The sequence below is a fragment of the Platichthys flesus genome, chromosome 10 (assembly GCF_949316205.1).
Source record: "Platichthys flesus chromosome 10, fPlaFle2.1, whole genome shotgun sequence".
Classification (NCBI taxonomy): Eukaryota; Metazoa; Chordata; class Actinopteri; order Pleuronectiformes; family Pleuronectidae; genus Platichthys; species Platichthys flesus.
Genome location: NC_084954.1, coordinates 22,680,058 through 22,699,317, shown reverse-complemented (window position 1 = coordinate 22,699,317; position 19,260 = coordinate 22,680,058). Strand labels below are relative to the sequence as shown.

Below are 19,260 nucleotides of genomic sequence, written 5' to 3'. Positions count from 1 at the left end.
ATCTAATTAGTTTATCAATTTCCTTGTCTCCAGCCCTTTTATTTCCTCTGCAAAACAGAGAAAACCTAGATGAAAAGCAGCAAGGTAAGCCCTGGCCGTCTCTGATAAATCACCACAAAAGACAACACAAACTGCTCTAAATTCGGAATAATCAGCATACAGGCAGTACAAGAATTTCTAGCAAACATTACTTATCAAAACAGCAAACTTGGAACAGGAGTGAACCCGTTTATTTGCTGTAAAAATTATACCTGAGCCACAATCAGTGGCATTATAGATGCATTGTGTCTGGAGCACAAAATATTTACATCAAAGTCTATAAAATAAGCCCAGTGTGGGGCTCTTATTGCAATTGAACATAATGATAAGGGGAGAGCGCGGACGCAGTCCCCCACTACCACAAATTATGCAGTCGAGATTCCCACATTTGGGGAATTCGCACAGGTCAGCACAACCGAAGTGCAATGGCTGAGCCTCGCCCTGGGTGAACCACCTTCATGATCATGGTATCTCCCCTGCCAGGTAAGTATGAGTTGGATGCATTGGAGACAGGCTCTTGTATCTTAGACCCAGTTGTTAGGCTCACGGTGCCTGCCATGCATATTCACAGATCCAAAGGCCTTCAGTATCACATCATCCCCTTTTGGTGAAGGACTTGTTGGAGTGAAGCAAACACTTCCATGAAATGACATCTAATTAGTTTATCAATTTCCTTGTCTCAAGCCCTTTTATTTCCTCTGCAAAACAGAGAAAACCTAGATGAAAAGCAGCAAGGTAAGCCCTGGCCGTCTCTGATAAATCACCACAAAAGACAACACAAACTGCTCTAAATTCGGAAAAATCAGCATACAGGCAGTACAAGAATTTCTAGCAAACATTACTTATCAAATCCGTCAACTTGGAAAAGGAGTGAACCAGTCTATTTGCTTTAAAATTATATTTCTACCACAATTAGTGGCATTATAGATTGCGTTGTGTCAGAAGCACAAAATATCTACATCAAAGTCTATAAAATAGGCCCAGTGTGGGGCTCTTATTGCAATTGAACATAATGATCAGGGGAGAGCGCGGACGCAGTCTCCCACTACCACAAATTATGCAGTCGAGATTCACACATTTGGGAAATAGCACGGGTCAGCACAACCGAAGTGCAATGGCTGAGCCTCGCCCTGGGTGAACCATTTTCATGATCATGGTATCTCCCCTGCTAAGTAAGTATGAGTTGGATGCATTGGAGACAGGCTCTTGTATCTTAGACCCAGTTGTTAGGCTCACGGTGCCTGCCATGCATATTCACAGATCCAAAGGCCTTCAGTATCACATCATCCCCTTTTGGTGAAGGACTTGTTGGAGTGAAGCACACACTTCTATGAAATGAAATCTAATTAGTTTATCAATTTCCTTGTCTCCAGCCCTTTTATTTCCTCTGCAAAACAGAGAAAACCTAGATGAAAAGCAGCAAGGTAAGCCCTGGCCGTCTCTGATAAATCACCACAAAAGACAACACAAACTGCTCTAAATTCGGAAAAATCAGCATACAGGCAGTAGAAGAATTTCTAGCAAACATTACTTATCAAAACAGTAAACTTGGAACAGGTGTGAACCAGTCTATTTGCTTTAAAATTATATTTCTACAACAATTAGTGGCATTATAGATTGCATTGTGACAGAAGCACAAAATATCTACATCAAAGTCTATAAATTAGCCCAGTGTGGGGCTCTTATTGCAATTGAACATAATGATCAGGGGAGAGCGCGGACGCAGTCCCCCACTACCACAAATTATGCAGTCGAGATTCCCACATTTGGGGAATTCGCACGGGTCAGCACAACCGAAGTGCAATGGATGAGCCTCGCCCTGGGTGAACCATTTTCATGATCATGGTATCTCCCCTGCTAAGTAAGTATGAGTTGGATGCATTGGAGACAGGCTCTTGTATCTTAGACCCAGTTGTTAGGCTCACAGTGCCTGCCATGCATATTCACAGATCCAAAGGACTTCAGTATCACATCATCCCCTTTTGGTAAAGGACTTGTTGGAGTGAAGCAAACAATTCTATGAAATGACATCTAATTAGTTTATCAATTTCCTTGTCTCCAGCCCTTTTATTTCCTCTGCAAAACAGAGAAAACCTAGATGAAAAGCAGCCAGGTAAGCCCTGGCCGTCTCTGATAAATCACCACAAAAGACAACACAAACTGCTCTAAATTCGGAATAATCAGCATACAGGCAGTACAAGAATTTCTAGCAAACATTACTTATCAAAACAGCAAACTTGGAACAGGAGTGAACCAGTCTATTTGCTGTAAAATTATACTTGAACCACAATCAGTGGCATTATAAATGCATTGTGTCTGGAGCACAAAATATCTACATCAAAGTCTATAAAATAGTCCCAGTGTTGGGCTCTTATTGCAATTGAACATAATGATCAGGGGAGAGCGCGGACGCAGTCCCCCACTACCACAAATTATGCAGTCGAGATTCCCACATTTGGGGAATTCGCACGGGTCAGCACAACCGAAGTGCAATGGCTGAGCCTCGCCCTGGGTGAACCACCTTCATGATCATGGTATCTCCCCTGCCAGGTAAGTATGAGTTGGATGCATTGGAGACAGGCTCTTGTATCTTAGACCCAGTTGTTAGGCTCACGGTGCCTGCCATGCATATTCACAGATCCAAAGGCCTTCAGTATCACATCATCCCCTTTTGGTGAAGGACTTGTTGGAGTGAAGCAAACACTTCTATGAAATGAAATCTAATTAGTTTATCAATTTCCTTGTCTCCAGCCCTTTTATTTCCTCTGCAAAACAGAGAAAACCTAGATGAAAAGCAGCAAGGTAAGCCCTGGCCGTCTCTGATAAATCACCACAAAAGACAACACAAACTGCTCTAAATTCGAAAAAATCAGCATACAGTTAGTACAAGAATTTCTAGCAAACATTACTTATCAAAACAGTAAACTTGGAACAGGAGTGAACCAGTCTATTTGCTTTAAAATTATATTTCTACAACAATTAGTGGCATTATAGATTGCACTGTGACAGAAGCACAAAATATCTACATCAAAGTCTATAAAATAGGCCCAGTGTGGGACTCTTATTGCAATTGAACATAATGATCAGGGGAGAGCGCGGACGCAGTCCCCCACTACCACAAATTATGCAGTCGAGATTCCCACATTTGGGGAATTCGCACAGGTCAGCACAACCGAAGGGCAATGGCTGAGCCTCGCCCTGGGTGAACCACCTTCATGATCATGGTATCTCCCCTGCCAGGTAAGTATGCGTTGGATGCATTGGAGACAGGCTCTTGTATCTTAGACCCAATTGTTAGGCTCACGGTGCCTGCCATGCATATTCACAGATCCAAAGGCCTTCAGTATCACATCATCCCCTTTTGGTGAAGGACTTGTTGGAGTGAAGCAAACACTTCTATGAAATGACATCTAATTAGTTTATCGATTTCTTTGTCTCTAGCCCTTTTATTTCCTCTGCAAAACAGAGAAAACCTAGATGAAAAGCAGCAAGGTAATCCCTGGCCGTCTCTGATAAATCACCACAAAAGACAACACAAACTGCTCTTAATTCGGAAAAATCAGCATACAGGCAGTACAATAATTTCTAGCAAACATTACTTATCAAAACAGCAAACTTGGAACAGGAGTGAACCCGTTTATTTGCTGTAAAATTATACTTGAACCACAATCAGTGGCATTATAGATGCATTGTGTCTGGAGCACAAAATATTTACATCAAAGTCTATAAAATAAGCCCAGTGTGGGGCTCTTAATGCAATTGAATATAATGATAAGGGGAGAGCGCGGACGCAGTCCCCCACTACCACAAATTATGCAGTCGAGATTCCCACATTTGGGGAATTCGCACAGGTCAGCAGAACCGAAGTGCAATGGCTGAGCCTCGCCCTGGGTGAACCACCTTCATGATCATGGTATCTCCCATGCCAGGTAAGTATGAGTTGGATGCATTGGAGACAGGCTCTTGTATCTTAGACCCAGTTGTTAGGCTCACGGTGCCTGCCATGCATATTCACAGATCCAAAGGCCTTCAGTATCACATCATCCCCGTTTGGTGAAGGACTTGTTGGAGTGAAGCAAACACTTCTATGAAATGACATCTAATTAGTTTGTCAATTTCCTTGTCTCCAGCCCTTTTATTTCCTCTGCAAAACAGAGAAAACCTAGATGAAAAGCAACAAGGTAAGCCCTGGCCGTCTCTGATAAATCACCACAAAAGACAACACAAACTGCTCTAAATTCGGAAAAATCAGCATACAGGCAGTACAAGAATTTCTAGCAAACATTACTTATCAAAACAGTAAACTTGGAACAGGAGTGAACCAGTCTATTTGCTTTAAAATTATATTTCTACAACAATTAGTGGCATTAAAAATTGCATTGTGACAGAAGCACAAAATATCTACATCAAAGTCTATAAATTAGGCCCAGTGTGGGGCTCTTATTGCAATTGAACATAATGATCAGGGGAGAGCGCGGACGCAGTCCCCCACTACCACAAATTATGCAGTCGAGATTCCCACATTTGGGGAATAGCACGGGTCAGCACAACCAAAGTGCAATGGCTGAGCCTCGCCCTGGGTGAACCATTTTCATGATCATGGTATCTCCCCTGCTAAGTAAGTATGAGTTGGATGCATTGGAGACAGGCTCTTGTATATTAGACCCAGTTGTTAGGCTCACGGTGCCTGCCATGCATATTCACAGATCCAAAGGCCTTCAGTATCACATCATCCCCTTTTGGTGAAGGACTTGTTGGAGTGAAGCAAACACTTCTATGAAATGAAATCTAATTAGTTTATCAATTTCCTTGTCTCCAGCCCTTTTATTTCCTCTGCAAAACAGAGAAAACCTAGATGAAAAGCAGCAAGGTAAGCCCTGGCCTTCTCTGATAAATCACCACAAAAGACAACACAAACTGCTCTAAATTCGGAAAAATCAGCATACAGGCAGTACAAGAATTTCTAGCAAACATTACTTATCAAAACAGTAAACTTGGAACAGGAGTGAACCAGTCTATTTGCTTTAAAATTATATTTCTACAACAATTAGTGGCATTATAGATTGCATTGTGACAGAAGCACAAAATATCTACATCAAAGTCTATAAATTAGGCCCAGTGTGGGGCTCTTATTGCAATTGAACATAATGATCAGGGGAGAGCGCGGACGCAGTCCCCCACTACCACAAATTATGCAGTCGAGATTCCCACATTTGGGGAATTCGCACGGGTCAGCACAACCGAAGTGCAATGGCTGAGCCTCGCCCTGGGTGAACCATTTTCATGATCATAGTCTCCCCTGCTAAGAAAGTATGAGTTAGATGCATTGGAGATAGGCTCTTGTATCTTAGACCCAGTTGTTAGGCTCACGGTGCCTGCCATGCATATTCAAAGATCCAAAGGACTTCAGTATCACATCATCCCCTTTTGGTAAAGGACTTGTTGGAGTGAAGCAAACAATTCTATGAAATGACATCTAATTAGTTTATCAATTTCCTTGTCTCCAGCCCTTTTATTTCCTCTGCAAAACAGAGAAAACCTAGATGAAAAGCAGCAAGGTAAGCCCTGGCCGTCTCTGATAAATCACCACAAAAGACAACACAAACTGCTCTAAATTCGGAATAATCAGCATACAGGCAGTACAAGAATTTCTAGCAAACATTACTTATCAAAACAGCAAACTTGGAACAGGAGTGAACCAGTCTATTTGCTGTAAAATTATACTTGAACCACAATCAGTGGAATTATAGATTGCATTGTGACAGAAGCACAAAATATCTACATCAAAGTCTATAAAATAGGCCCAGTGTGGGACTCTTATTGCAATTGAACATAATGATCAGGGGAGAGCGCGGACGCAGTCCCCCACTACCACAAATTATGCAGTCGAGATTCCCACATTTGGGGAATTCGCACAGGTCAGCACAACCGAAGTGCAATGGCTGAGCCTCACCCTGGGTGAACCACCTTCATGATGATGGTATCTCCCCTGCCAGGTAAGTATGAGTTGGATGCATTGGAGACAGGATCTTGTATCTTAGACCCAGTTGTTAGGCTCACGGTGCCTGCCATGCATATTTACAGAATCCAAAGGCCTTCAGTATCACATCATCCCCTTTTGGTGAAGAACTTGTTGGAGTGAAGCAAACACATCCATGAAATGACATCTAATTAGTTTACCAATTTCCTTGTCTCCAGCCCTTTTATTTCCTCTGCAAAACAGAGAAAACCTAGATGAAAAGCAGCAAGGTAAGCCCTGGCCGTCTCTGATAAATCACCACAAAAGACAACACAAACTGCTCTAAATTCGGAAAAATCCGCATACAGGCAGTACAAGAATTTCTAGCAAACATTACTTATCATAACCGTAAACTTGGAACAGGAGTGAACCAGTCTATTTGCTTTAAAATTATATTTCTACCACAATTAGTGGCATTATAGATTGCATTGTGTCAGAAGCACAAAATATCTACATCAAAGTCTATAAAATAGGCACAGTGTGGGGCTCTTATTGCAATTGAACATAATGATCAGGGGAGAGCGCGGAAGCAGTCCCCCACTACCACAAATTATGCAGTCGAGATTCCCACATTTGGGGAATTCGCACGGGTCAGCACAACCGAAGTGCAATGGCTGAGCCTCGCCCTGGGTAAACCACCTTCATGATCATGGTATCTCCCCTGCCAGGTAAGTATGAGTTGGATGCATTGGAGACAGGCTCTTGTATCTTAGACCCAGTTGTTAGGCTCACGGTGCCTGCCATGCATATTCACAGATCCAAAGGCCTTCAGTATCACATCATCCCCTTTTGGTGAAGGACTTGTTGGAGTGAAGCAAACACTTCTATGAAATGAAATCTAATTAGTTTATCAATTTCCTTGTCTCCAGCCCTTTTATTTCCTCTGCAAAACAGAGAAAACCTAGATGAAAAGCAGCAAGGTAAGCCCTGGCCGTCTCTGATAAATCACCACAAAAGACAACACAAACTGCTCTAAATTCGGAAAAATCAGCATACAGGCAGTACAAGAATTTCTAGCAAACATTACTTATCAAAACCGTAAACTTGGAAAAGGAGTGAACCAGTCTATTTGCTGTAAAATTATACTTGAACCACAATCAGTGGCATTATAAATGCATTGTGTCTGGAGCACAAAATATCTACATCAAAGTCTATAAAATAGGCCCAGTGTGGGGCTCTTATTGCAATTGAACATAATGATCAGGGGAGAGCGCGGACGCAGTCCCCCACTAACACAAATTATGCAGTCGAGATTCCCACATTTGGGGAATTCGCACGGGTCAGCACAACCGAAGTGCAATGGCTGAGCCTCGCCCTGGGTTAACCACCTTCATGATCATGGTATCTCCCCTGCCAGGTAAGTATGAATTGGATGCATTGGAGACAGGCTCTTGTATCTTAGACCCAGTTGTTTGGCTTACGGTGCCTGCCATGCATATTCACAGATCCAAAGGCCTTCAGTATCACATCATCCCCTTTTGGTGAAGGACTTGTTGGAGTGAAGCAAACACTTCTATGAAATGAAATCTAATTAGTTTATCAATTTCCTTGTCTCCAGCCCTTTTATTTCCTCTGCAAAACAGAGAAAACCTAGATGAAAAGCAGCAAGGTAAGCCCTGGCCTTCTCTGATAAATCACCACAAAAGACAACACAAACTGCTCTAAATTCGGAAAAATCAGCATACAGGCAGTACAAGGATTTCTAGCAAACATTACTTATCAAAACCGTAAACTTGGAAAAGGAGTGAACCAGTCTATTTGCTTTAAAATTATATTTCTACCACAATTAGTGGCATTATAGATTGCGTTGTGTCAGAAGCACAAAATATCTACATCAAAGTCTATAAAATAGACCCAGTGTGGGGCTCTTATTGCAATTGAACATAATGATCAGGGGAGAGCGCGGACGCAGTCCCCCACTACCACAAATTATGCAGTCGAGATTCCCACATTTGGGGAATTCGCACGGGTCAGCACAACCGAAGTGCAATGGCTGAGCCTCGCCCTGGGTGAACCACCTTCATGATCATGGTATCTCCCCTGCCAGGTAAGTATGAGTTGGATGCATTGGAGACAGGCTCTTGTATCTTAGACCCAGTTGTTAGGCTCACGGTGCCTGCTATGCATATTCACAGATCCAAAGGCCTTCAGTATCACATCATCCCCTTTTGGTGAAGGACTTGTTGGAGTGAAGCAAACACTTCTATGAAATTACATCTAATTAGTTTATCAATTTCCTTGTCTCAAGCCCTTTTATTTCCTCTGCAAAACAGAGAAAACCTAGATGAAAAGCAGCAAGGTAAGCCCTGGCCGTCTCTGATAAATCACCACAAAAGACAACACAAACTGCTCTAAATTCGGAATAATCAGCATACAGGCAGTACAAGAATTTCTAGCAAACATTACTTATCAAAACAGCAAACTTGGAACAGGAGTGAACCCGTTTATTTGCTGTAAAAATTATACTTGAACCACAATCAGTGGCATTATAGATGCATTGTGTCTGGAGCACAAAATATTTACATCAAAGTCTATAAAATAAGCCCAGTGTGGGGCTCTTATTGCAATTGAACATAATGATAAGGGGAGAGCGCGGACGCAGTCCCCCACTACCACAAATTATGCAGTCGAGATTCCCACATTTGGGGAATTCGCACGGGTCAGCACAACCGAAGTGCAATGGCTGAGCCTCGCCCTGGGTGAACCACCTTCATGATCATGGTATCTCCCCTGCCAGGTAAGTATGAGTTGGATGCATTGGAGACAGGCTCTTGTATCTTAGACCCAGTTGTTAGGCTCACGGTGCCTGCCATGCATATTCACAGATCCAAAGGCCTTCAGTATCACATCATCCCCGTTTGGTGAAGGACTTGTTGGAGTGAAGCAAACACTTCTATGAAATGACATCTAATTAGTTTATCAATTTCCTTGTCTCCAGCCCTTTTATTTCCTCTGCAAAACAGAGAAAACCTAGATGAAAAGCAGCAAGGTAAGCCCTGGCCGTCTCTGATAAATCACCACAAAAGACAACACAAACTGCTCTAAATTCGGAAAAATCAGCATACAGGCAGTACAATAATTTCTAGCAAACATTACTTATCAAAACAGTAAACTTGGAACAGGAGTGAACCAGTCTATTTGCTTAAAAATTATATTTCTACAACAATTAGTGGCATTAAAAATTGCATTGTGACAGAAGCACAAAATATCTACATCAAAGTCTATAAATTAGGCCCAGTGTGGGGCTCTTATTGCAATTGAACATAATGATCAGGGGAGAGCGCGGACGCAGTCCCCCACTACCACAAATTATGCAGTCGAGATTCCCACATTTGGGGAATTCGCACGGGTCAGCACAACCGAAGTGCAATGGCTGAGCCTCGCCCTGGGTGAACCACCTTCATGATCATGGTATCTCCCCTGCCAGGTAAGTATGAGTTGGATGCATTGGAGACAGGCTCTTGTATCTTAGACCCAGTTGTTAGGCTCACGGTGCCTGCTATGCATATTCACAGATCCAAAGGCCTTCAGTATCACATCATCCCCTTTTGGTGAAGGACTTGTTGGAGTGAAGCAAACACTTCTATGAAATTACATCTAATTAGTTTATCAATTTCCTTGTCTCCAGCCCTTTTATTTCCTCTGCAAAACAGAGAAAACCTAGATGAAAAGCAGCAAGGTAAGCCCTGGCCGTCTCTGATAAATCACCACAAAAGACAACACAAACTGCTCTAAATTCGGAAAAATCAGCATACAGGCAGTACAAGGATTTCTAGCAAACATTACTTATCAAAACCGTAAACTTGGAAAAGGAGTGAACCAGTCTATTTGCTTTAAAATTATATTTCTACCACAATTAGTGGCATTATAGATTGCGTTGTGTCAGAAGCACAAAATATCTACATCAAAGTCTATAAAATAGGCCCAGTGTGGGGCTCTTATTGCAATTGAACATAATGATCAGGGGAGAGCGCGGACGCAGTCCCCCACTACCACAAATTATGCAGTCGAGATTCCCACATTTGGGGAATTCGCGCGGGTCAGCACAACCGAAGTGCAATGGCTGAGCCTTGCCCTGGGTGAACCACGTTCATGATCATGGTATCTCCCCTGCCAGGTAAGTATGAGTTGGATGCATTGGAGACAGGATCTTGTATCTTAGACCCAGTTGTTAGGCTCACGGTGCCTGCCATGCATATTCACAGATCCAAAGGCCTTCAGTATCACATCATCCCCGTTTGGTGAAGGACTTGTTGGAGTGAAGCAAACACTTCTATGAAATGACATCTAATTAGTTTATCAATTTCCTTGTCTCCAGCCCTTTTATTTCCTCTGCAAAACAGAGAAAACCTAGATGAAAAGCAACAAGGTAAGCCCTGGCCGTCTCTGATGAATCACCACAAAAGACAACACAAACTGCTCTAAATTCGGAAAAATCAGCATACAGGCAGTACAAGAATTTCTAGCAAACATTACTTATCAAAACAGTAAACTTGGAACAGGAGTGAACCAGTCTATTTGCTTTAAAATTATATTTCTACAACAATGAGTGGCATTAAAAATTGCATTGTGACAGAAGCACAAAATATCTACATCAAAGTCTATAAATTAGGCCCAGTGTGGGGCTTTTATTGCAATTGAACATAATGATCAGGGGAGAGCGCGGCCGCAGTCCCCCACTACCACAAATTATGCAGTCGAGATTCCCACATTTGGGGAATTCGCACGGGTCAGCACAACCGAAGTGCAATGGCTGAGCCTCGCCCTGGGTGAACCACCTTCATGATCATGGTATCTCCCCTGCCAGGTAAGTATGAGTTGGATGCATTGGAGACAGGCTCTTGTATCTTAGACCCAGTTGTTAGGCTCACGGTGCCTGCCATGCATATTCACAGATCCAAAGGCCTTCAGTATCACATCATGCCCTTTTGGTGAAGGACTTGTTGGAGTGAAGCAAACACTTCTATGAAATGACATCTAATTAGTTTATCAATTTCCTTGTCTCCAGCCCTTTTATTTCCTCTGCAAAACAGAGAAAACCTAGATGAAAAGCAGCCAGGTAAGCCCTGGCCGTCTCTGATAAATCACCACAAAAGACAACACAAACTGCTCTAAATTCGGAAAAATCAGCATACAGGCAGTACAAGAATTTCTAGCAAACATTGCTTATCAAAACAGTTTACTTGGAACAGGAGTGAACCAGTCTATTTGCATTTAAATTATATTTCTACCACAATTAGTGGCATTATAGATTGCAATGGGTCAGAAGCACAAAATATCTACATCAAAGTCTATAAAACAGGCGCAGTGTGGGGCTCATATTGCATTGAACATAATGATCAGGGGAGAGCGCGGACGCAGTCCCCCACTACCACAAATTATGCAGTCGAGATTCCCACATTTGGGGAATACGCACGGGTCAGCACAACCGAAGTGCAATGGCTGAGCCTCGCCCTGGGTGAACCACCTTCATGATCATGGTATTTCCCCTGCCAGGTAAGTATGAGTTGGATGCATTGGAGACGGGCTCTTATATCTTAGACCCAGTTGTTAGGCTCACGGTGCCTGCTATGCATATTCACAGATCCAAAGGCCTTCAGTATCACATCATCCCCTTTTGGTGAAAGGACTTGTTGGAGTGAAGCAAACACTTCTATGAAATTACATCTAATTAGTTTATCAATTTCCTTGTCTCAAGCCCTTTTATTTCCTCTGCAAAACAGAGAAAACCTAGATGAAAAGCAGCAAGGTAAGCCCTGGCCGTCTCTGATAAATCACCACAAAAGACAACACAAACTGCTCTAAATTCGGAATAATCAGCATACAGGCAGTACAAGAATTTCTAGCAAACATTACTTATCAAAACAGCAAACTTGGAACAGGAGTGAACCCGTTTATTTGCTGTAAAAATTATACTTGAACCACAATCAGTGGCATTATAGATGCATTGTGTCTGGAGCACAAAATATTTACATCAAAGTCTATAAGTAAGCCCAGTGTGGGGCTCTTATTGCAATTGAACATAATGATAAGGGGAGAGCGCGGACGCAGTCCCCCACTACCACAAATTATGCAGTCGAGATTCCCACATTTGGGGAATTCGCACGGGTCAGCACAACCGAAGTGCAATGGCTGAGCCTCGCCCTGGGTGGACCACCTTCATGATCATGGTTTCTCCCCTGCCAGGTAAGTATGAGTTGGATGCATTGGAGACAGGCTCTTGTATCTTAGACCCAGTTGTTAGGCTCACGGTGCCTGCCATGCATATTCACAGATCCAAAGGCCTTCAGTATCACATCATCCCCGTTTGGTGAAGGACTTGTTGGAGTGAAGCAAACACTTCTATGAAATGACATCTAATTAGTTTATCAATTTCCTTGTCTCCAGCCCTTTTATTTCCTCTGCAAAACAGAGAAAACCTAGATGAAAAGCAGCAAGGTAAGCCCTGGCCGTCTCTGATAAATCACCACAAAAGACAACACAAACTGCTCTAAATTCGGAAAAATCAGCATACAGGCAGTACAAGGATTTCTAGCAAACATTACTTATCAAAACCGTAAACTTGGAAAAGGAGTGAACCAGTCTATTTGCTTTAAAATTATATTTCTACCACAATTAGTGGCATTATAGATTGCGTTGTGTCAGAAGCACAAAATATCTACATCAAAGTCTATAAAATAGGCCCAGTGTGGGGCTCTTATTGCAATTGAACATAATGATCAGGGGAGAGCGCGGACGCAGTCCCCCACTACCACAAATTATGCAGTCGAGATTCCCACATTTGGGGAATTTGCGCGGGTCAGCACAACCGAAGTGCAATGGCTGAGCCTCGTCCTGGGTGAACCACCTTCATGATCATGGTATCTCCCCTGCCAGGTAAGTATGAGTTGGATGCATTGGAGACAGGCTCTTGTATCTTAGACCCAGTTGTTAGGCTCACGGTGCCTGCCATGCATATTCACAGATCCAAAGGCCTTCAGTATCACATCATCCCCGTTTGGTGAAGGACTTGTTGGAGTGAAGCAAACACTTCTATGAAATGACATCTAATTAGTTTATCAATTTCCTTGTCTCCAGCCCTTTTATTTCCTCTGCAAAACAGAGAAAACCTAGATGAAAAGCAGCAAGGTAAGCCCTGGCCGTCTCTGATAAATCACCACAAAAGACAACACAAACTGCTCTAAATTCGGAAAAATCAGCATACAGGCAGTACAAGGATTTCTAGCAAACATTACTTATCAAAACCGTAAACTTGGAAAAGGAGTGAACCAGTCTATTTGCTTTAAAATTATATTTCTACCACAATTAGTGGCATTATAGATTGCGTTGTGTCAGAAGCACAAAATATCTACATCAAAGTCTATAAAATAGGCCCAGTGTGGGGCTCTTATTGCAATTGAACATAATGATCAGGGGAGAGCGCGGACGCAGTCCCCCACTACCACAAATTATGCAGTCGAGATTCCCACATTTGGGGAATTCGCGCGGGTCAGCACAACCGAAGTGCAATGGCTGAGCCTTGCCCTGGGTGAACCACGTTCATGATCATGGTATCTCCCCTGCCAGGTAAGTATGAGTTGGATGCATTGGAGACAGGATCTTGTATCTTAGACCCAGTTGTTAGGCTCACGGTGCCTGCCATGCATATTCACAGATCCAAAGGCCTTCAGTATCACATCATCCCCGTTTGGTGAAGGACTTGTTGGAGTGAAGCAAACACTTCTATGAAATGACATCTAATTAGTTTATCAATTTCCTTGTCTCCAGCCCTTTTATTTCCTCTGCAAAACAGAGAAAACCTAGATGAAAAGCAACAAGGTAAGCCCTGGCCGTCTCTGATGAATCACCACAAAAGACAACACAAACTGCTCTAAATTCGGAAAAATCAGCATACAGGCAGTACAAGAATTTCTAGCAAACATTACTTATCAAAACAGTAAACTTGGAACAGGAGTGAACCAGTCTATTTGCTTTAAAATTATATTTCTACAACAATGAGTGGCATTAAAAATTGCATTGTGACAGAAGCACAAAATATCTACATCAAAGTCTATAAATTAGGCCCAGTGTGGGGCTTTTATTGCAATTGAACATAATGATCAGGGGAGAGCGCGGCCGCAGTCCCCCACTACCACAAATTATGCAGTCGAGATTCCCACATTTGGGGAATTCGCACGGGTCAGCACAACCGAAGTGCAATGGCTGAGCCTCGCCCTGGGTGAACCACCTTCATGATCATGGTATCTCCCCTGCCAGGTAAGTATGAGTTGGATGCATTGGAGACAGGCTCTTGTATCTTAGACCCAGTTGTTAGGCTCACGGTGCCTGCCATGCATATTCACAGATCCAAAGGCCTTCAGTATCACATCATGCCCTTTTGGTGAAGGACTTGTTGGAGTGAAGCAAACACTTCTATGAAATGACATCTAATTAGTTTATCAATTTCCTTGTCTCCAGCCCTTTTATTTCCTCTGCAAAACAGAGAAAACCTAGATGAAAAGCAGCCAGGTAAGCCCTGGCCGTCTCTGATAAATCACCACAAAAGACAACACAAACTGCTCTAAATTCGGAAAAATCAGCATACAGGCAGTACAAGAATTTCTAGCAAACATTGCTTATCAAAACAGTTTACTTGGAACAGGAGTGAACCAGTCTATTTGCATTTAAATTATATTTCTACCACAATTAGTGGCATTATAGATTGCAATGGGTCAGAAGCACAAAATATCTACATCAAAGTCTATAAAACAGGCGCAGTGTGGGGCTCATATTGCATTGAACATAATGATCAGGGGAGAGCGCGGACGCAGTCCCCCACTACCACAAATTATGCAGTCGAGATTCCCACATTTGGGGAATACGCACGGGTCAGCACAACCGAAGTGCAATGGCTGAGCCTCGCCCTGGGTGAACCACCTTCATGATCATGGTATTTCCCCTGCCAGGTAAGTATGAGTTGGATGCATTGGAGACGGGCTCTTATATCTTAGACCCAGTTGTTAGGCTCACGGTGCCTGCCATGCATATTCACAGATCCAAAGGCCTTCAGTATCACATCATCCCCGTTTGGTGAAGGACTTGTTGGAGTGAAGCAAACACTTCTATGAAATGACATCTAATTAGTTTATCAATTTCCTTGTCTCCAGCCCTTTTATTTCCTCTGCAAAACAGAGAAAACCTAGATGAAAAGCAGCAAGGTAAGCCCTGGCCGTCTCTGATAAATCACCACAAAAGACAACACAAACTGCTCTAAATTCGGAAAAATCAGCATACAGGCAGTACAAGGATTTCTAGCAAACATTACTTATCAAAACCGTAAACTTGGAAAAGGAGTGAACCAGTCTATTTGCTTTAAAATTATATTTCTACCACAATTAGTGGCATTATAGATTGCGTTGTGTCAGAAGCACAAAATATCTACATCAAAGTCTATAAAATAGGCCCAGTGTGGGGCTCTTATTGCAATTGAACATAATGATCAGGGGAGAGCGCGGACGCAGTCCCCCACTACCACAAATTATGCAGTCGAGATTCCCACATTTGGGGAATTTGCGCGGGTCAGCACAACCGAAGTGCAATGGCTGAGCCTCGTCCTGGGTGAACCACCTTCATGATCATGGTATCTCCCCTGCCAGGTAAGTATGAGTTGGATGCATTGGAGACAGGCTCTTGTATCTTAGACCCAGTTGTTAGGCTCACGGTGCCTGCCATGCATATTCACAGATCCAAAGGCCTTCAGTATCACATCATCCCCGTTTGGTGAAGGACTTGTTGGAGTGAAGCAAACACTTCTATGAAATGACATCTAATTAGTTTATCAATTTCCTTGTCTCCAGCCCTTTTATTTCCTCTGCAAAACAGAGAAAACCTAGATGAAAAGCAGCAAGGTAAGCCCTGGCCGTCTCTGATAAATCACCACAAAAGACAACACAAACTGCTCTAAATTCGGAAAAATCAGCATACAGGCAGTACAAGGATTTCTAGCAAACATTACTTATCAAAACCGTAAACTTGGAAAAGGAGTGAACCAGTCTATTTGCTTTAAAATTATATTTCTACCACAATTAGTGGCATTATAGATTGCGTTGTGTCAGAAGCACAAAATATCTACATCAAAGTCTATAAAATAGGCCCAGTGTGGGGCTCTTATTGCAATTGAACATAATGATCAGGGGAGAGCGCGGACGCAGTCCCCCACTACCACAAATTATGCAGTCGAGATTCCCACATTTGGGGAATTCGCGCGGGTCAGCACAACCGAAGTGCAATGGCTGAGCCTTGCCCTGGGTGAACCACGTTCATGATCATGGTATCTCCCCTGCCAGGTAAGTATGAGTTGGATGCATTGGAGACAGGATCTTGTATCTTAGACCCAGTTGTTAGGCTCACGGTGCCTGCCATGCATATTCACAGATCCAAAGGCCTTCAGTATCACATCATCCCCGTTTGGTGAAGGACTTGTTGGAGTGAAGCAAACACTTCTATGAAATGACATCTAATTAGTTTATCAATTTCCTTGTCTCCAGCCCTTTTATTTCCTCTGCAAAACAGAGAAAACCTAGATGAAAAGCAACAAGGTAAGCCCTGGCCGTCTCTGATGAATCACCACAAAAGACAACACAAACTGCTCTAAATTCGGAAAAATCAGCATACAGGCAGTACAAGAATTTCTAGCAAACATTACTTATCAAAACAGTAAACTTGGAACAGGAGTGAACCAGTCTATTTGCTTTAAAATTATATTTCTACAACAATGAGTGGCATTAAAAATTGCATTGTGACAGAAGCACAAAATATCTACATCAAAGTCTATAAATTAGGCCCAGTGTGGGGCTTTTATTGCAATTGAACATAATGATCAGGGGAGAGCGCGGCCGCAGTCCCCCACTACCACAAATTATGCAGTCGAGATTCCCACATTTGGGGAATTCGCACGGGTCAGCACAACCGAAGTGCAATGGCTGAGCCTCGCCCTGGGTGAACCACCTTCATGATCATGGTATCTCCCCTGCCAGGTAAGTATGAGTTGGATGCATTGGAGACAGGCTCTTGTATCTTAGACCCAGTTGTTAGGCTCACGGTGCCTGCCATGCATATTCACAGATCCAAAGGCCTTCAGTATCACATCATGCCCTTTTGGTGAAGGACTTGTTGGAGTGAAGCAAACACTTCTATGAAATGACATCTAATTAGTTTATCAATTTCCTTGTCTCCAGCCCTTTTATTTCCTCTGCAAAACAGAGAAAACCTAGATGAAAAGCAGCCAGGTAAGCCCTGGCCGTCTCTGATAAATCACCACAAAAGACAACACAAACTGCTCTAAATTCGGAAAAATCAGCATACAGGCAGTACAAGAATTTCTAGCAAACATTGCTTATCAAAACAGTTTACTTGGAACAGGAGTGAACCAGTCTATTTGCATTTAAATTATATTTCTACCACAATTAGTGGCATTATAGATTGCAATGGGTCAGAAGCACAAAATATCTACATCAAAGTCTATAAAACAGGCGCAGTGTGGGGCTCATATTGCATTGAACATAATGATCAGGGGAGAGCGCGGACGCAGTCCCCCACTACCACAAATTATGCAGTCGAGATTCCCACATTTGGGGAATACGCACGGGTCAGCACAACCGAAGTGCAATGGCTGAGCCTCGCCCTGGGTGAACCACCTTCATGATCATGGTATTTCCCCTGCCAGGTAAGTATGAGTTGGATGCATTGGAGACGGGCTCTTATATCTTAGACCCAGTTGTTAGGCTCACGGTGCCTGCCATGCATATTCACAGATCCAAAGGCCTTCAGTATCACATCATCCCCTTTTGGTGAAGGACTTGTTGGAGTGAAGCAAACACTTCCATGAAATGACATCTAATTAGTTTATCAATTTCCTTGTCTCCAGCCCTTTTATTTCCTCTGCAAAACAGAGAAAACCTAGATGAAAAGCAGCAAGGTAAGCCCTGGCCGTCTCTGATAAATCACCACAAAAGACAACACAAACTGCTCTAAATTCGGAAAAATCAGCATACAGGCAGTACAAGGATTTCTAGCAAACATTACTTATCAAAACCGTAAACTTGGAAAAGGAGTGAACCAGTCTATTTGCTTTAAAATTATATTTCTACCACAATTAGTGGCATTATAGATTGCGTTGTGTCAGAAGCACAAAATATCTACATCAAAGTCTATAAAATAGGCCCAGTGTGGGGCTCTTATTGCAATTGAACATAATGATCAGGGGAGAGCGCGGACGCAGTCCCCCACTACCACAAATTATGCAGTCGAGATTCCCACATTTGGGGAATTCGCACGGGTCAGCACAACCGAAGTGCAATGGCTGAGCCTCGCCCTGGGTGAACCACCTTCATGATCATGGTATCTCCCCTGCCAGGTAAGTATGAGTTGGATGCATTGGAGACAGGCTCTTGTATCTTAGACCCAGTTGTTAGGCTCACGGTGCCTGCTATGCATATTCACAGATCCAAAGGCCTTCAGTATCACATCATCCCCTTTTGGTGAAAGGACTTGTTGGAGTGAAGCAAACACTTCTATGAAATTACATCTAATTAGTTTATCAATTTCCTTGTCTCAAGCCCTTTTATTTCCTCTGCAAAACAGAGAAAACCTAGATGAAAAGCAGCAAGGTAAGCCCTGGCCGTCTCTGATAAATCACCACAAAAGACAACACAAACTGCTCTAAATTCGGAATAATCAGCATACAGGCAGTACAAGAATTTCTAGCAAACATTACTTATCAAAACAGCAAACTTGGAACAGGAGTGAACCCGTTTATTTGCTGTAAAAATTATACTTGAACCACAATCAGTGGCATTATAGATGCATTGTGTCTGGAGCACAAAATATTTACATCAAAGTCTATAAGTAAGCCCAGTGTGGGGCTCTTATTGCAATTGAACATAATGATAAGGGGAGAGCGCGGACGCAGTCCCCCACTACCACAAATTATGCAGTCGAGATTCCCACATTTGGGGAATTCGCACGGGTCAGCACAACCGAAGTGCAATGGCTGAGCCTCGCCCTGGGTGGACCACCTTCATGATCATGGTTTCTCCCCTGCCAGGTAAGTATGAGTTGGATGCATTGGAGACAGGCTCTTGTATCTTAGACCCAGTTGTTAGGCTCACGGTGCCTGCCATGCATATTCACAGATCCAAAGGCCTTCAGTATCACATCATCCC

The 19,260-nt window shown here is 42.9% G+C and overlaps 28 non-coding genes across 28 annotated transcripts; all 28 read right to left on the bottom strand.

Annotated features, from left to right (window-relative positions):
* Positions 1–366: 366 nt before the first annotated feature.
* LOC133963261 (U1 spliceosomal RNA) lies at positions 367–530 on the bottom strand. The gene has a single exon (XR_009922769.1). It is a non-coding gene; the product is annotated as a U1 spliceosomal RNA (small nuclear RNA).
* A 526-nt stretch (positions 531–1,056) lies between these two features.
* Positions 1,057–1,219, bottom strand: LOC133964102 (U1 spliceosomal RNA). The gene has a single exon (XR_009923574.1). It is a non-coding gene; the product is annotated as a U1 spliceosomal RNA (small nuclear RNA).
* A 525-nt stretch (positions 1,220–1,744) lies between these two features.
* On the bottom strand, positions 1,745–1,908 carry LOC133963986 (U1 spliceosomal RNA). Its single transcript, XR_009923462.1, has one exon. It is a non-coding gene; the product is annotated as a U1 spliceosomal RNA (small nuclear RNA).
* A 525-nt stretch (positions 1,909–2,433) lies between these two features.
* LOC133962617 (U1 spliceosomal RNA) lies at positions 2,434–2,597 on the bottom strand. The gene has a single exon (XR_009922199.1). It is a non-coding gene; the product is annotated as a U1 spliceosomal RNA (small nuclear RNA).
* Positions 2,598–3,123: 526 nt separating this feature from the next.
* LOC133963970 (U1 spliceosomal RNA) lies at positions 3,124–3,287 on the bottom strand. Its single transcript, XR_009923447.1, has one exon. It is a non-coding gene; the product is annotated as a U1 spliceosomal RNA (small nuclear RNA).
* Positions 3,288–3,812: 525 nt separating this feature from the next.
* LOC133964058 (U1 spliceosomal RNA) lies at positions 3,813–3,976 on the bottom strand. Its single transcript, XR_009923532.1, has one exon. It is a non-coding gene; the product is annotated as a U1 spliceosomal RNA (small nuclear RNA).
* A 526-nt stretch (positions 3,977–4,502) lies between these two features.
* LOC133964085 (U1 spliceosomal RNA) lies at positions 4,503–4,665 on the bottom strand. Its single transcript, XR_009923558.1, has one exon. It is a non-coding gene; the product is annotated as a U1 spliceosomal RNA (small nuclear RNA).
* A 526-nt stretch (positions 4,666–5,191) lies between these two features.
* LOC133964097 (U1 spliceosomal RNA) lies at positions 5,192–5,353 on the bottom strand. The gene has a single exon (XR_009923569.1). It is a non-coding gene; the product is annotated as a U1 spliceosomal RNA (small nuclear RNA).
* A 526-nt stretch (positions 5,354–5,879) lies between these two features.
* On the bottom strand, positions 5,880–6,043 carry LOC133963959 (U1 spliceosomal RNA). Its single transcript, XR_009923437.1, has one exon. It is a non-coding gene; the product is annotated as a U1 spliceosomal RNA (small nuclear RNA).
* A 527-nt stretch (positions 6,044–6,570) lies between these two features.
* On the bottom strand, positions 6,571–6,734 carry LOC133963951 (U1 spliceosomal RNA). Its single transcript, XR_009923429.1, has one exon. It is a non-coding gene; the product is annotated as a U1 spliceosomal RNA (small nuclear RNA).
* A 525-nt stretch (positions 6,735–7,259) lies between these two features.
* LOC133963937 (U1 spliceosomal RNA) lies at positions 7,260–7,423 on the bottom strand. The gene has a single exon (XR_009923415.1). It is a non-coding gene; the product is annotated as a U1 spliceosomal RNA (small nuclear RNA).
* A 526-nt stretch (positions 7,424–7,949) lies between these two features.
* On the bottom strand, positions 7,950–8,113 carry LOC133962605 (U1 spliceosomal RNA). Its single transcript, XR_009922187.1, has one exon. It is a non-coding gene; the product is annotated as a U1 spliceosomal RNA (small nuclear RNA).
* A 526-nt stretch (positions 8,114–8,639) lies between these two features.
* LOC133962611 (U1 spliceosomal RNA) lies at positions 8,640–8,803 on the bottom strand. Its single transcript, XR_009922193.1, has one exon. It is a non-coding gene; the product is annotated as a U1 spliceosomal RNA (small nuclear RNA).
* A 526-nt stretch (positions 8,804–9,329) lies between these two features.
* LOC133962593 (U1 spliceosomal RNA) lies at positions 9,330–9,493 on the bottom strand. Its single transcript, XR_009922176.1, has one exon. It is a non-coding gene; the product is annotated as a U1 spliceosomal RNA (small nuclear RNA).
* A 526-nt stretch (positions 9,494–10,019) lies between these two features.
* LOC133964011 (U1 spliceosomal RNA) lies at positions 10,020–10,183 on the bottom strand. Its single transcript, XR_009923486.1, has one exon. It is a non-coding gene; the product is annotated as a U1 spliceosomal RNA (small nuclear RNA).
* Positions 10,184–10,709: 526 nt separating this feature from the next.
* LOC133963881 (U1 spliceosomal RNA) lies at positions 10,710–10,873 on the bottom strand. Its single transcript, XR_009923361.1, has one exon. It is a non-coding gene; the product is annotated as a U1 spliceosomal RNA (small nuclear RNA).
* Positions 10,874–11,398: 525 nt separating this feature from the next.
* Positions 11,399–11,562, bottom strand: LOC133963980 (U1 spliceosomal RNA). Its single transcript, XR_009923456.1, has one exon. It is a non-coding gene; the product is annotated as a U1 spliceosomal RNA (small nuclear RNA).
* A 526-nt stretch (positions 11,563–12,088) lies between these two features.
* LOC133962864 (U1 spliceosomal RNA) lies at positions 12,089–12,252 on the bottom strand. The gene has a single exon (XR_009922432.1). It is a non-coding gene; the product is annotated as a U1 spliceosomal RNA (small nuclear RNA).
* A 526-nt stretch (positions 12,253–12,778) lies between these two features.
* LOC133964051 (U1 spliceosomal RNA) lies at positions 12,779–12,942 on the bottom strand. Its single transcript, XR_009923525.1, has one exon. It is a non-coding gene; the product is annotated as a U1 spliceosomal RNA (small nuclear RNA).
* Positions 12,943–13,468: 526 nt separating this feature from the next.
* Positions 13,469–13,632, bottom strand: LOC133964010 (U1 spliceosomal RNA). Its single transcript, XR_009923485.1, has one exon. It is a non-coding gene; the product is annotated as a U1 spliceosomal RNA (small nuclear RNA).
* A 526-nt stretch (positions 13,633–14,158) lies between these two features.
* LOC133963870 (U1 spliceosomal RNA) lies at positions 14,159–14,322 on the bottom strand. The gene has a single exon (XR_009923350.1). It is a non-coding gene; the product is annotated as a U1 spliceosomal RNA (small nuclear RNA).
* A 525-nt stretch (positions 14,323–14,847) lies between these two features.
* On the bottom strand, positions 14,848–15,011 carry LOC133963979 (U1 spliceosomal RNA). The gene has a single exon (XR_009923455.1). It is a non-coding gene; the product is annotated as a U1 spliceosomal RNA (small nuclear RNA).
* A 526-nt stretch (positions 15,012–15,537) lies between these two features.
* On the bottom strand, positions 15,538–15,701 carry LOC133964050 (U1 spliceosomal RNA). The gene has a single exon (XR_009923524.1). It is a non-coding gene; the product is annotated as a U1 spliceosomal RNA (small nuclear RNA).
* Positions 15,702–16,227: 526 nt separating this feature from the next.
* Positions 16,228–16,391, bottom strand: LOC133964009 (U1 spliceosomal RNA). Its single transcript, XR_009923484.1, has one exon. It is a non-coding gene; the product is annotated as a U1 spliceosomal RNA (small nuclear RNA).
* Positions 16,392–16,917: 526 nt separating this feature from the next.
* LOC133963859 (U1 spliceosomal RNA) lies at positions 16,918–17,081 on the bottom strand. Its single transcript, XR_009923339.1, has one exon. It is a non-coding gene; the product is annotated as a U1 spliceosomal RNA (small nuclear RNA).
* A 525-nt stretch (positions 17,082–17,606) lies between these two features.
* Positions 17,607–17,770, bottom strand: LOC133963977 (U1 spliceosomal RNA). The gene has a single exon (XR_009923454.1). It is a non-coding gene; the product is annotated as a U1 spliceosomal RNA (small nuclear RNA).
* A 526-nt stretch (positions 17,771–18,296) lies between these two features.
* LOC133962581 (U1 spliceosomal RNA) lies at positions 18,297–18,460 on the bottom strand. Its single transcript, XR_009922165.1, has one exon. It is a non-coding gene; the product is annotated as a U1 spliceosomal RNA (small nuclear RNA).
* Positions 18,461–18,986: 526 nt separating this feature from the next.
* On the bottom strand, positions 18,987–19,150 carry LOC133962853 (U1 spliceosomal RNA). The gene has a single exon (XR_009922421.1). It is a non-coding gene; the product is annotated as a U1 spliceosomal RNA (small nuclear RNA).
* Positions 19,151–19,260: the final 110 nt, after the last annotated feature.